Here is a 14,374-nt window from a genome sequence, read left to right on the forward strand (position 1 = left end):
TGCCTGGGTTCTGCCACCTTCCCCCTAGAGCACAGACAAAGACATGGTAGCCCCGTGGCACACGGGCACCAACCTTGTTAGTGATCAATAAAATGGGGCTATTGACGAAAGGGAAGAAGTTGAGGGCAGAAGTGTTTGAAGATACCGCTGGGTGCTCTTTGTAATTCTGACATTCTCGTTCAAGACAGATACCGTGTAGCCAGCTTTTGCAGCTGTGTCAGCTGGCACGCACACCTCTCCAACGTAACGGGGACAGGTTTTCCTGTTGTGCAAGCAGGTGTCCTTAGAAGTCTCTGCCACTGATGCAGAGGTAGTCAAACCCCTTAATCCAGCAGCTTTGTAGCCCAAGAGCAAGGAGAGCGGCCCCGCAGAGACAAACCAAGCGTTGGTTTAGTCCGGTGCTGTCCTGAACAGTTAAGAGCAGGTCCCTGGGAAAGGCTATAAGAACAGGTCTGCATCCAGTCCTTTTTTCCAGCAACTGGTGGCCTGGAAACTTCCTCAGCCAGAGGTGCTGGCCCAAAAGCTTTTGTATTTGTCCTTCCGGAGGCGCACGCAGTGTGTGGGACTCAGGCACGTGGTGGGCTGACAACATTAGGGTTCCTTGCTTGGTTTTTCTGTTCTTCCTCTGACAACATGGGATTTGGGGTTTTTTGACCTCTGCTAAGCAATGAACTTAGGCTTTTGTGGAAGCCTCTGTTGGAATTGTCGGTCTCATTCCTGATGGTTAGCTCGCAGCCTCTCGCGGTGTTTGTAAATTTAAGATTTGGATTTTTCCTCCAAATGCCTGAAATCAGCTGCTGTGAGGATCCTCTGACATTTTACTCTCCTGCCATTCATCTTCCTGTGATCTTTCAGCAGCTCTTTTTTTCTTGGCCTAAATTACAGCGATGAAGAGTGGTTTTTCTTTTGTTTTCAACAGCAAATACCTGCAAGAGGAGAGCCGTGAAAAAACACACGTGAAGCTGAATGTTTCAGAGTGGACTGTTCACAGCATGGAGCCACATGTAAGCGAACACTACTTGCACTTGAAATGTGAACTAGAACTCCTTGTCACGAAGCTCTTAACGCTTTCTCATAAGGCCAGGACTTTAGAGAACAGCCATAAGCATCTTCTTCTGGTACCACATCGGGCTGCATGTGGACCAGGAAACAGTGCTGGGATGAAATCTTTGCGCAGTGCCTCTCCTTGCTGGCTGAATACTTTCTTGGGTTTTTTTTAATTGCTCTGCCACGTGAAGGTGAATTTGGCTTTGCCCCCATTTCACAAGTCAAATTTCAAGTCTCTTTAGCAGTTGTCAGAGAACATGGGCTGCTTGTTTGCAGCCCAGATCCTGGCACGTGACAAAGCAAGGGGTTGGGCTGATGTTTCTTGCCAAGTTAATAGTGAAAAGCAGCACCGAAAGCCTTGATTTAAGGGATGTCACTTTAGAAAGACACTGTAGAAACCTCCAGACACCTTGCAGGGAGGAAGCCTGCTGTCCCTTATCAGCCTGCCAGGAATTTGGCTTGTAACATCCGAGCGTAGGAAGCCGAGGGGAGGGATGATGTGCAGTTCCTGGGGTCTGTTCCTTGTGTTGGGGGGCGGTTACTGGGGATGGTGCAAGTTCAGGAGTGTCTGGTTAGGGTATTTTTGGTAATGGGTGCTGCTTCCAAGTTGCTTTTCCTTGAAGATAGAGGCAAATTCTCCATCTTCTTTGCATTCATTAGGAAATCCCTCAGCAATCGAATGGAAGCGACTGCGGCGTTTTCACCTGCAAATACGCAGATTACATCTCGAGAGAGAAACCGCTGACCTTTACACAGGTGAGTGAAGGTTCTAAACAGCTCCAGCCCCTTTCGCACAGAGACAAGAGCCAGGGAAGTTACGCAGCGGCTGTTCATTGCGTCTGGCGCAGCGGCTGAGGTTTTGTACCTCTCTCCGTTCTTGGGAGATAGTGGCTGGGCTGGAACTTCCAAGTGGCCTCAGCAGGGCAGAGCTGTGTTCTCCATCCTGGCGTCCGGTATCTGCTCCCAGTGAGATTCCTCTTGGGCGAGGTACTGCAGCCAGGGGGTTTGTGAGATCTGGCCTTGGGATCTTTGGGAGAAATGGGTCTCACCCTTTGACCAGTGAAGACACTGGTTCTTTTCCAAGGCAGTGCTCTTCTGTGAAAGTGCTTGTGAGCTGTTGTGTGGTCAAGGATTATCTGGTTTTGGTGGCATGTCACCCTCTTAGGAGCTGTGCGGGTGAAAGCCAGGTTGTACCGGAAGGGCAAGCGTTGACAGTTCTTAAAAGGAAGTGTATATTAAGGAAGTAACTGGGCGTTTCTGCGTATTTTGTGTCTCTTTCTGCCATGATGTGTATTTAATGGATTTTTCTTTTCTTTTCAGATCCACATGCCTTATTTCCGCGAGAGGATGGTCTGGGAAATACTCCATCGAGAGCTGCTGTGAGGCATGCGCTACCAGAGTAACACTGTCATCACCTTTGGGTGACTACCTCTTCTTTTAGTTACTTTTCTACTACCTCATTTGAAATAGCAGCAGGCACACAAGTTTTTCTCTTTAGGTTAAGTAGTAGTGGTTAAGATTGTTATTTCCCCCCCTGCCTGCCCCTCTTTTGGAGACAGCAACTCTCCTTGAAATTAGCTAACACACCTTAAGTGCAAGCTGGAAAGGTTGGTGTCACCTGGGCAAGGGAAAGCTTAAGAACAAATGCTGTGAACTTCCATCGCAGAGAGGGCTGCTCACACCTCGCAGCGCACGTGGCCGCGTTCTGGACGAATGGGACTCATCTGGTGGTGGCAACAGTTGCATGAGCTGAACTTCTCTCACAGCACACGTGGTCACGTTATGGACAAATGGGACTTATCTGGTGGTGGCAACAGTTGTGTGAGCTGAACTTCTCTTCCCAACAAGAAGGTGCTGAACTACTGTTTCCTCAAAGAGAGTTTTCTTCTGTTTCTGGAATAATCTACCATCTACTTGATGCCTACAAGTGGATTTGTGATGACCATCAGAAGAAAGCATTTACCATCTTTTGATTTGCGAGAGAAACCCCTGTGGTTGGGGTTGGTTTGTTTTATTTCTGTCTCCAGGGAGTTCTGTAATGTGACAAGAGAAGTATTTATTTATTTTTATTAAAATAAATATTTAAATTATTTAAAGAGCCTTACTGGCATGAAACTTGATCTGGTAATGAGAGTGATTTAGGGTTTTTTTGTCTTTGAAAATAAGGTTGACATATCAATGTGGGTTTTAGCTCACTCACAGTCTATGGATGAAGAAGACTCTGGCCAGGCTGGGTATCAGAGCACCAGAACCTCCAAGCGATTGTCCCAAAATGCTGAAGGGACAACCAGGACGTTGTTCAGCAGCGAGAATCCCAGGAACAGCCAAGTAGGAGTTTATTACTGCTCTCTCTGCAGCAGGCGCTGCCTCCAGGCGTCTGCCCAATGAAGAGCTTGTGTCGATCCTCGCTCTGTTACGCTCAGACCCAGCTAGATCAGTTTAAACATGGCGTTTCCCCCTTTCTTTCATTTTGCCACGCCCCCTCTAGTTTACGCTCCAGAGCTGGAGTGGGATTTCAGGTCTTTCCTTGACCATTGTAGAGGAAAAATTGCCCAAGAGGTGGTTTGGAAGCCCCGTGTTGGAACGCTTGTACAAATGACCGTGTGGTGGTGTTTCTGTAATGGTAGTTACCATCATGTGAGGTGATTCCTGCCCGCTGATGCGGTCTCTCCTCTCCTCGTCTTCGGGGGGAAAGCTGGTGATTTTGGGGCCATGCCCTCTGTCGCCGTGGGTGGGATCAGCCTTCCCGGGCTGCTCCTCGCCTGAAGGTCTGCTCTCCTGGGCCGGCTGACGCGGTGGTTTGGCTGTCGTGCGGGTCAGCAGCCACATCGCCCTCTGCTTTCAAAGTGATGAGCTTAATCCGTCCCCAAATCAGAGGAGGTTCTCCAAAGGAAGGAGTATTGCAAAGGCAATGTGTCGCGGCTTGTCCCTCCATGAGATACTACATCTTCCCAGGCTCCCGGAGGACGTGGAAGATTTTAGCTGTTTATTACCGCTAGGACGCAGTAGCTGAACGCTTGAAGTGTCCTTTCCCCTTCCCTTGGGTTCTCGCCATCTGGGGGCTGCAGTTTTGAGGCTGACCCTGTGCTCTGCTGAGTACAAAAGCAGGATTTTGTCCCCCGTCCTCCGTCAGGGGATCCCTGCTGCTGGTCGCTTGGCAGCGCTGGTGGCTGCTGAAAGCCTCTGCGTCTGAGGTGGTGGGGAAATGGTAGGCGTAGCAGCCACCGTCCCCTCTGTCTACAGGGTCACCTCCTGGGCTCTGGCCCTTCAGCCGGGGCTCGTGTCCTTGTGCCCCGAGGAGGTTCTCGGAGAGCAGCCCCTGGGGAGCAACAGCCTGTTAACACTGTGCTCTGGGTGAGCAGTTGTGTGGGAGCTGGGCCTCGCTTCTCCTTAGGAAATGGCCTTTTGGAGGGGACGAGCCATGGGATGAGGGGGAAGGGTTTTTCACTGGAAGAGGGGAGATTTAGATGAGATCTGAGGAAGCAATTCTTTGCTGTGAGGGTGGTGGGACGCTGGCCCAGGCTGCCCAGAGAAGCTGTGGCTGCCCCATCCCTGGAGGGGTTCAAGGCCAGGTTGGACGGGGCTGGGAGCAGCCTGGGCTGGTGGGAGGTGTCCCGGCCCAGGGCAGGGGGTGGCACTGGGTGGGCTTGAAGGTCCCTTCCAAGCCAACCCCTTCTCTGCTTCCATGACAGACAGGATCCTGGCCTTGGCCCCGCTCGGGCGGGCAGGACCAGCTCCACCGGGCACCGGAGCTGTCTCTGAAGGGGCCGCTCGTCGGGTTCCGCCCCCCCGGCCCCCAGCAGCTCCCGAGCCCGGGCAGGAGGGGGCCACCCCCGGCGCCCGCCGCCAGCCGCCACGGCCTCCCGCCAGGGCCGCCGCGGGGCGGGGCCTCCCCTCAGGGCCGGCGGCGGGGGAGGCGGGGCCTGGCGCGGGGGCCCGCGCGCCGGCGGGGCGGCGTCACTTCCTCTGCGGAGAGCGCTGGCGCCGGGGACGGTCGGGTCGGGTCGGGTCGGGTCGGCGGTGCCGGTGGCGGGGAGCGGCGGGACGATGAGCGACAGCGGGGAGCAGAACTACGGCGAGCGGGTAATACACGGAGCCTGAGTGCGCTGCCCGGCCGGGACAGCCCGCGCTCCCCTCCATCCCTCCCTCCGCCGCCCCTCTCCGGGCGGCGCCGCGGCCCGAGGGGAGGAGCCGCCGCGGGAAGGGCCCGCCGTGGCCCCGGCGGCGGCGTCGGGGTCGGGGTCGGGGTGTTTTTCCTTTGGGAAATGAGCCTTGTTTTCCTTCGAGGTGTTTAGTTTTTACGGAGAAGTGCAGTGCCGGGGTCAGCGCTGTGGTTTGGGTGCTTTTTTCCCTCATCAGCCTGTACTTTTTGAACTTCTCGCAGCCTCAGCAGGAGCTGTGGAGGTGATGAGTAGTTTGAAGTTTTAGCCTTCACTGGAGGTGGCAAAAAATCCATTTTGAAGAGAACGTAACAATTCTGAGCAGGAAATTGGAGTGTCTTGCTTTGGGTAGGGCCTTTTCTCTTTCAGATGCCCTGTAAGAAGCTTTAATAGTGCAAGTGTTTGTCCTTCCATGGAGCTGAGGTTAGGAAAACTTGGTCTGCGGGAGGTTAAAAATGCTGCATGGGAATGAATGCTGAAAGACAGGGATTAGAGAATAGGCTCGTGCCGCCCCCGGTCTTCCCTCTCCGTTGGTGTCTTCACGTCGTTCTTCCAACTGTTGTGTTGTTGGGGAGGAACTCTTAGTTCTGACTTGCTCAAGGTGGGTTTCTGTGGGTTAGTTTTTTTTATAAAAGGTTGATTGAATTGCTGTTGTGCAAGTCCACTGAAAAGCAGTTTAAGACAGCAGCCGACCTTTAGTAAAAGTTTGGCAGGATAACCTGCGCTGTATTTCCAATCAGAAGGAGTGGCAACACGAAGACCTTTCGAGCAAAGTCTTTTGGAAAGGTAACTGTGCAGGGTGTGATAGGACAGCAATTGCTATCCCCCCTACTTCCTAGTCTGTACTTTCCCATTCTTCCTGCTTCCCTCTTCTTCCCTTTTCTATACTCGGATCTAATCTAGGATATGACTTTCCGACTGTCTGTTGAGCTGCTCCAAGTCTATGCTGCCAACAAGAATTGTGCTCCTGAAAACGCGTTCTGCTTTCTCCCTTATACTAGTGTTTGGACAGCCAGTCGGATCTGGGAATTAAATCAGCTGATTTATTTTTTTTTCCCCGATTGCGTTTCCAGCTGCATTGCTTTGCAGGCTTGACTGGATTGTGCAGCCACGAGTCCTAATGTCAGCATTGGGGATGGAGAAGAAATACCAGGTGCTTTTACAAGTAATGGGACTTGCTATTTCAGCAGCAAAGCAAACTGAAACTGGTTTATGTCACAGTTTAAAAAGGGGGGGGGGTGAAAAAAAGAAGGGAAAGAAAATCCCCGCTCAAATCCTCTTTCAGAGTTTATAGTCCATAGTGGGATTAAACTCCGGAAGCTCTTTTTAACTGAAGAGGCTCTAAGTTATTAGGTGCTACTAATACTTCGAATACTGGAACACACTTGAGATACCATCGGTATGCTGTAATAATTGCCACGTTTTTCCAAGTCGCTTGTATTGTGTTTTCCTTCATTGAAATTGTGCTCACTGGAGTGCATGTGATTCAGGCATGGGAGGGCTGGGAAGAAGACTAGTTAAAGGGAAAAGTAGTGAGTCTCGTTGTGTGAATTAGTTAATGGTGGTGGTGATTACTTGGTACGTGCCTGGTCAGCAATGGTTTAATATGGTAGTCGGGTCTTTTGGTTGGTTGGTTGTTTTTTTTTAATCAGAGTAACTTGAATAGTAGAAATGCTCAAGGTATAGATGTACTTACAAGATACTTAAGGCATCTCTTTTTAAAAATGCTGATTTTTATTAGTAAGTTGTGGAAGAAGAACTAAGGAAGCAGTTTGAGAAGGTTCGAAACAATCTGATAGCTGGATGCCACCAAAAGGACAGGTCGTTCTTTGTGTTCCTCCTTCATCAGCTGCCCTTGAGCTGACTTTTTGTTGGGCTGGTCGGTACCCGAAGCTGTCAGAAAATCCTTTGCTTTTTGCTGCTGGACTAGTCTCCTGCCGGCTTGGTGGCACGGAGTGAGCCCCAGGGCCAGTGCAAGCGGCAGAGGTGGTGGGAGGAAGCTGGGCGTCCGTGCTTCTTGTCTGATGGTCTCATTTTTCAAAACACATTCTTGTCTTTTTTTTTTTTTTTTCTTTTTGGTGGAGTGTGGGAACTGTCATGGGAAGGGGCTGCTCTGCTTTCCCTCCCAGTGGATTCCCAGCCCCCCCAGCAGTGATCTGGTCTGGTGCTGGTGTGCTTCAGGGGGAGAGAGGCAAAATCTGTTCCTTCCAGTTGTTCCAGTCCACAAGCCTGGACTTCAGGGCTTCCACCTCAATTCCAGTAGTGGCCAATGAAGGGGAAGAACTGTTGGTAACGATCAAGGGATCTGGTGATTTTGGGAATGTACACGTCGTCACAAATTGAAGGTTAGAATAAAATGCTTATTTAATAGCAAACACCAGTCGTGATCTGCTTACCAGCAGAGTTTGAATACAGGGAGGGTAAAGAAGTCTGTTTTTTCTTCTTTTGTTATTGCATATTCCTTACAGGAGCCTAGTTTGGCAAAAGAGCAAAAATTAGGCAGAGAAAATGTCTGAAGAACAACCAAAGGAGGTAGTAGAAACTCTGCGATTTCAGTGAGCTGTGGGGAGTGGCTTGTAGGAACCCTCAGTATGTGTCAGGATAATGGGGCATAAACTGCTTTTGGAGTGATGCAGGCTCCTGGTGTTTGACATTTTAGCCAGGGAGCATTTCCTGGGGCTTGGGGGGCGGGTAAGACCTGTGACATTTTAGGGGTTATTGCCAGTCTTAGCGATAGGCGGAGCAGGTGAGGTGCCAGGAGTTCCTTGGAGGCTGGAAGTACTAAAGAAGTGGCATAATCCTGTAAAATGGGGGAGATTGAAGAGGGAGGTTTCAACGAATGGTGATCTGGAAACAAAAATGTGGATGTTTAAAAACTGGAAAATGTTGTAAAATCCAAAAGGGCTGAATGAACCTAAGCCAGCTGTTTAATTTTCTGGTTTAGATACACATCTGTTTCCTCTCAGATCACAGGTGTCCCGCTTCCACATCCATCTTAACGTAATGTAGCAAAGGTTGTTGTAAAAATATGTCAAAGGGATGAAGACTTCAGTCATTTGCTTAAGCTAAAATGATTTCTCTACTCATTTCTTCAAAGCTTATTAACTTCTAAACACTAGAAAGGGGTACGGGGTATGTGGATGGGCAAGATTCTCCCTGCTGCTTCCCTCCAGTTGTGCATTTCTTGTGTCCTTCTCAGTGTCAGACCACCCGTATTTCAAATTATGATTTGTTTGGAAGTGTGAAGCCTGCATACGTAATGACACTTGTGCAGGTGTGTATATAGATGTCTCTCTGTATTTGTGTATATAGATGTCTCTCTGTATTTATAACCATTCAGTATAAACGAGAAAGTTTGCTGCAGAGTTCTCTCTCCCTTGCTGGCTGCCATCCTGAGCACTCCTTGCCCCGGTGCCGGGGCCCTGAGCCCTTCCCTTCCTCCGGACGCCGCAGCACTCGCAGGGTCCCACATTGGCTGTCCCTGCTGGGAGAGCACGGCTTCTGCTGATGGGATGGGCTGGGAATAGTCCTTGTGCATTTTCTGTTGGTATCGGGATCAATACTGGTTCTTTAGTGTTCTCAATGTTAATTGTCTAGTCTTATTCTACTAAACCTGTTTGAATTTCAGTCCTCGGGTTTCCTTGTTTTTTCCCAGTTCCCCTTCCTGGGTGGGGAGGGGCCATCGGGTGAGAGAATACCTGTCTAAACGACAGTAAATTGTTGTGGGTTTCTCAGAGCAGAAGAGGGAGTTACGTTGGAGCAGTTACAGGAAGAAGTTGCCACCCGCAGCCGACTGCTGAGCCGTTCCCAAACAAGCGGGGCTTTCCCAGGAAGCCCCCGTGGCCGCCCTGAAGGCGCTCGCCCTTCCCTGCCAGGTACCACGCAGCAGGGGAGGGAGCAGAGCCCATCTCCAGGAGTGCTGGGCACCTCTCTGGTGACACCGGGAGGACAGAGCAGGGTCTCCGCACGCCTCCCCCAAAGCCATCCTCCCAGCCCAGACCAGATGTGGAGCAGACGCTGCAGCGGGGCTTCGCTGAGCTGATGTGCCACCTCCATGCAAGCCCCTGCCGTGGCAATGGTGGCGGGAAGCTGAGGGACCCCTGCCCGGCACTCCTAGTCCTTCTGGGTCCACAAAGTGGTGGTGATGGCGGTGTCCCTTCTGAGCTGAGTGACAAACACCACCGCGACAGCCCGTGGAGGAGGAGGAACGTCTGGGAGGGGTCGGTGGGCAGGGGAGAAGACGGGCAGGAATTCAGATGTGCCCTGCTCAGCTCAGGCAGGAGCCGAGTTCACGTTCTGCCATTTTACACCCCGAGTAAGACCGCCCAGACCCGTGCTTGGCCACGAGACGGAGTCTGCCTCCCGGAGTGCCCGTTTTGGGGTGGGAAGCAGGGACGAGCTGCCAGGTGCCTTTAGGTGCCGACGGGCTAAACACACACGAGCCATAAGGCAGCTGTGGTGACAAACTGACTCATATCCAGGGGGATGGTACCCAAGGCAAAGAACCGCCGAGATTAGCCAGCGAAAGCCCCAGCAAAGGCGCGCTGCGGGGAGTCGCAGTGCTGGTTTGGAGTCTGGGATAGCGCTGTGCCACCCGGCATCATCCCGAACACATGCGAAATAAAGAGATTGAAATGCCAGATTAAGCATATTACGCTTTCCATACCTAAAATTAGGGGTATAGCTAAAATGGCCAACCATTCCTCCAGCCCTAAGGTTAATTGTTCAGTTTGTTATGCCACTAATTGGAAATATGCTGCTTCAGCACCCAGGTGTGTGAAGCTGCTTTCACACTGAAGCTGCTCTAAAGGCACAGACTTTGGGTAACGCACAATTAATGAGCTCAGATTCTGGAATGATCTGCATTCACTATCGGATCGGAGATGGGACTCCAGTAATCCATGCGGATGTAAACGTCTGGTAACGGGATTCCAGATTTTCGTGCACCAAAGAGCCTAATTTTGAGTCCTTACGCATCAATGGACTGAGCAAGAAGCTCAAAGGCACAGTAAGGAATTAAGTCATGACCATCAGCTGCATCAATTACAGGCACTGAGAAATGTAACTGATGTAAAACTGCACTGTAAAGACGTGCCAGGAATTACAACAGGCAGCCTCTGGCACATCCAGCTGTTGTATTTGCCTTTAGAAAAATGGGAATTTTTTGCCATATACAGGACAGAGAGGAGAAAAAAACCCAAAACATTTAGTGTAAGGTGCAACAAGAGACTCCCCTCCAAAAAGAAAGACCCTCAGTCTGGTGGCATTAATTTAATGAAATGGTAACTTCTTGATGTGTTTGGTTATTGACGTCTAGAGATCACAAGAGTCTCCACACCAAACACCACGCACAAAGGAATCCGACTGGGACAAAACCTTTGGACGGGCACCGCAGTCACACTGACCCTGCTGCCACTGTCAGGTACTTTTCTGGCACACACAAAGCCATTCACGCAGGTGTTTTCAAATCATTTAACAGCATTCAAACCCCTGTCCTGGTGTGGACAAGGAAGTGGTGTTACCAGGAAGCACAGAGGAGCTGCTTTAGAATAACCACCACAGTTCCCAGAGAAGATTTCTCATCTTTTTCTGAGCATTGTCCTGCGGTGGGTTATGCTGCAGGGTGGAAGAAACTGCGGCTGGGGGGACATGCCTGGCAGAGGAATCCTGCAGCCCCAGGGCTGGCTCCACACCTGTGCCCAGGGTAGGGGGTCCCAAGGCAGGAGAGAAGCCTCAGCATCACCCTGTGGCACAGGGCAGCTGTACGAGTCTCACGTGGGCCACATCTGCCTTGGGAGCAGGGAAGAGCCCTTCCCCAAAAGACCATCCTTCCCCCTTTGCTAGAATGGCCCCCGAGAGCCAGCCAAGGCCACCAGGAGCCAGCTCAGCACTCGCCAGCCCCACAGCGGCCGCTTTAGCCGGGCTCCCTGCAGCGGGCCCTTGGCCGCCGCTACATCACAGTCGGTCACCAGGGTCGAACGCAGCGTCCGCGTCCCTAGTTGCAGCGGAGCCATGGCGGAACCGCACGCAGCGCCTGCAGCTCCCCAGCGGAGCGGCACAAAGCGCCGCTTGGGCCGTGAGGCCAGGGCTGGGTAAGCCCGGCAATGCCATTCCCTCACCGCCGCAGAGCACAGGAGGCAGTAGCGGGCGCGCAAGAGCCCGTGTCGCCGGGCCGTGTGGCCCGCCCCCGTCCTGCGGGAGGCGGAACGGCTTCTCCAGCCTCTGGGTCCTCCATGGGACCCCTCCGGCCTCCGACGGGGCCCCCGGGCCTCTGTGGGTCCCCCGCGAGGTCCCTCCGGCCTCGGTTGGGCCCCTGACGGCCGCCCCTCCGGGCTCTGCGGGGCCTCTCCCTAAAGGGAGACGGGCCTCTCTCCCCCCACGTCCATCCAGGGCTCGGCTCGGGGCTTTCTGGGAGGGAAAGCTCCCCGCCTGGCCGGGGGCGGGCCGGCACAGGCCCGGCCCCAGCGGGGAGGAGGCGGCGGAGGGCTGGGCGGCCGCTCCCGCCTCCCTCAGGCGGCGCCGCGCATGCGCGCGCCCCGCCGCCTGCCCGTCCCTCCCCTCCGTTTCGCAGGGGCGGGGCGGCGCTCCCCGGCAGCCAATAGGGAGGCGGCGCCGGGCGCGCGGGCCGGGCGCATTTCCGGCGCGGGGGGTGTGTCCCGATGGCTGCTGGGGGCCCTCGGCGCCCTCCTCGCCGCCGCCCGCCGCCCCGCGCCGCCCGCGGGCCTTTGGCCGGAGGGGGCAACCTTTGGGCTCTGGAAAGTACCTTTGGAAGTTTGGGCCCTGTGAAGGGAAGTCAGCCTGGTAGAAGCTGAAGGAAGTTTCAAGCCGCGGTTCTGTGTGTTCTTTCCTCAGCACTTGTGCGCCCGCGGACGATCGTGCCGAGTCTGAGGCAAAAAAGAGGAGGACAGGTATTGCACGGTACAGAAGTCTTGAATGTGCCTGGTTTTTCTGAGGCTTCGTCTGCCTGAGAGAACTCTGGCTTCTGTGCTTGTTTTTACTTGAAAAGCAAAATTGCAAGTTGACGTATTTTTCTACTACTGCTGCTTTTCTGTGCAGGTATCACATGGGTGGATGTTTGCTGCCCAGAGCCATCTCAGGGCGATGTTGTGACCAGGTAGAGTCTCTTTTCATCACGGTTCTTGTTTCTTTTGGCTCTGTGCGCGTGTCTCTTTCCGTGCCTGTTCTTCTCCCCGCTTTAAAGCCTAGCGCTCTCTTTAGCCGTGCGGCACTGTTGTGTGCTGGGATTGTCCGTGGTTCACCTGAGCTCGAGGGGAGAGAAGGAAAGAAAGGAACTGAGAGGGTAGGATGGGTTCCAGGGAAAGGAACATTTTCTTGCCTCTTTTTGTGGATTTAACTACTCAGTGAAGTCATTTGATGAAGCTTGTGATACCGACTCTTACCACGCTGGACTGAAAGTGGAGAATACTGTGAGAGTCTGTTGTAGGTCTCCCTCCTGGAAAAGGTCTCCCTGCCCTTGTCTTTGGTGACAAGGCAAATTCTTGGTTTTGAAGAAGGCACATGTGTTCGGACAACTTTACTGTCTGTGTGTTTGCTCTTCAGAGTTTGCGTGGTTTTACTGGTAATCCTCTCCAAATGGGGACAGTCACTCTCTTGACTAGCCTACAGAAGGCAAGTAAATATCCTGTAGGTGTCCCATTTTTAGTTCCCTGTGCTGGTCTTAGTTCCCGTAAGCTAACTGTATGTGGCTGCAGGTAGAGTTGCGGGTGTTCATGTTATACCTTGCAGTATAAGCCCTAGCACGCAGCATTTATCCCCAGTAGATCCCAGAGCACTTGACAGAGGAAGTGCTGGTTGCTTCCCTGTTTTCCAAATAATGAAACTGATCAAGAGAAACCAAAGGAGTCTTGCACAGGGAGATGGGAAGGAATTTACAAAGCCTCCAGCGCTTCCTTCTATGCCAGTCTTGCTGCTCCGAAAGAACCGTGCTGGAAGCGGAGACGATGTTGTCACACGTGTGCAACCGAGGCTGTAGTCAGCAGGAGCCTTGAAAAAGCATTTCTTGTCCAGAAGGTGAATTCTTGAGAATTCCGTGGGACGGTACAGGTCCACAGCTCACTGCTCTCTCTCTTTCTCTCTCCCGCTCCTCGCAGGGGCTCCCCACCAGCAGACTATACTCTGCAACAGGATGGACCTGGTGAGGCCAAAAAGTCACCTGCCTGTGAGGTGGAAGAAAAGAAACCACCAAGGCTGCAGAAAAGAGCAGAAGGCTTTACTCCACTCACAGAGGTACTGTAGCTGACAGGCTGTTAGACAAAACTGAAGGCTGTGAAACAGCTGCAAGGAACTCCATTTGTTACAGGTGGTTCTTCAGGCTTTTTGAAATCTGAAGAACTTGCATTTAAGCTGTTAGGGAGTGTCTGCAGCTGTGACTTCCCAGTGCAAAGGTCAGCACTAAAGCTTTTTTGAAGGATTGAAAGGATTTAAGCATCTTAGGCTCCACACGCTCCTTGAGCTGTGCTCTAACCTAAGGGTTGGTGAGTCTTCTGTTACTCGGACAAAAATGAGTCCAGGTTTAACAGCAGTCTCCCAGAGCAGCGCTGACCTGATTCCTACAGTTATATGGGATCTGCCTCTCAACCTGTCCTAGCATGAAGATAGAACTTGAAATAGAAGCTTTTCCTGCTCCGTGGTGTTGCCTTGCTTGTGGGGCACCTGAGCATCTTGCGTACGTCCTCGGGATGTCACCGAGCCGCGGATGCGCTCTGGGCACGGTTGCACTGCGTGTAGCAGTGGTCACAGGAGTTCACTTAGTTACGCTATGCAACAGGGAGTGGGAGTTGAGGTTCCCCTGCTTGTCTGAATGTTGGCTGCTCTTATTCTTGGGAGTTGCCGTCTAATTGAGCGCCCCCTTTTTTGCCTCTTGAGGATTGACTTGGAAAGGGCTAGCAAGTCCAGAGTTTACAAAGTCTGCTCAGTACAAGGAAAACCAGGGGTTTTTCTTATCCTGCTAGCCCACGTTCAACCCAGAAGAAGATGCTCTGGCAGTTCAGAGTATTTTATACTAACAGACCCAGTGGTTTATTTGCGTTCCTTAAGTGGACTTAGACGGAAACGTCCAAATGTCAACCAGTTGCATGCACAGCCTGGACTCCCGATTGCCTGACTGCAGTGTAGCTGCCTCGGTTTCCCCCTTTGCTGGTACTTCA

This window comes from Chroicocephalus ridibundus, chromosome 6, assembly GCF_963924245.1.
Source record: "Chroicocephalus ridibundus chromosome 6, bChrRid1.1, whole genome shotgun sequence".
NCBI lineage: Eukaryota > Metazoa > Chordata > Aves > Charadriiformes > Laridae > Chroicocephalus > Chroicocephalus ridibundus.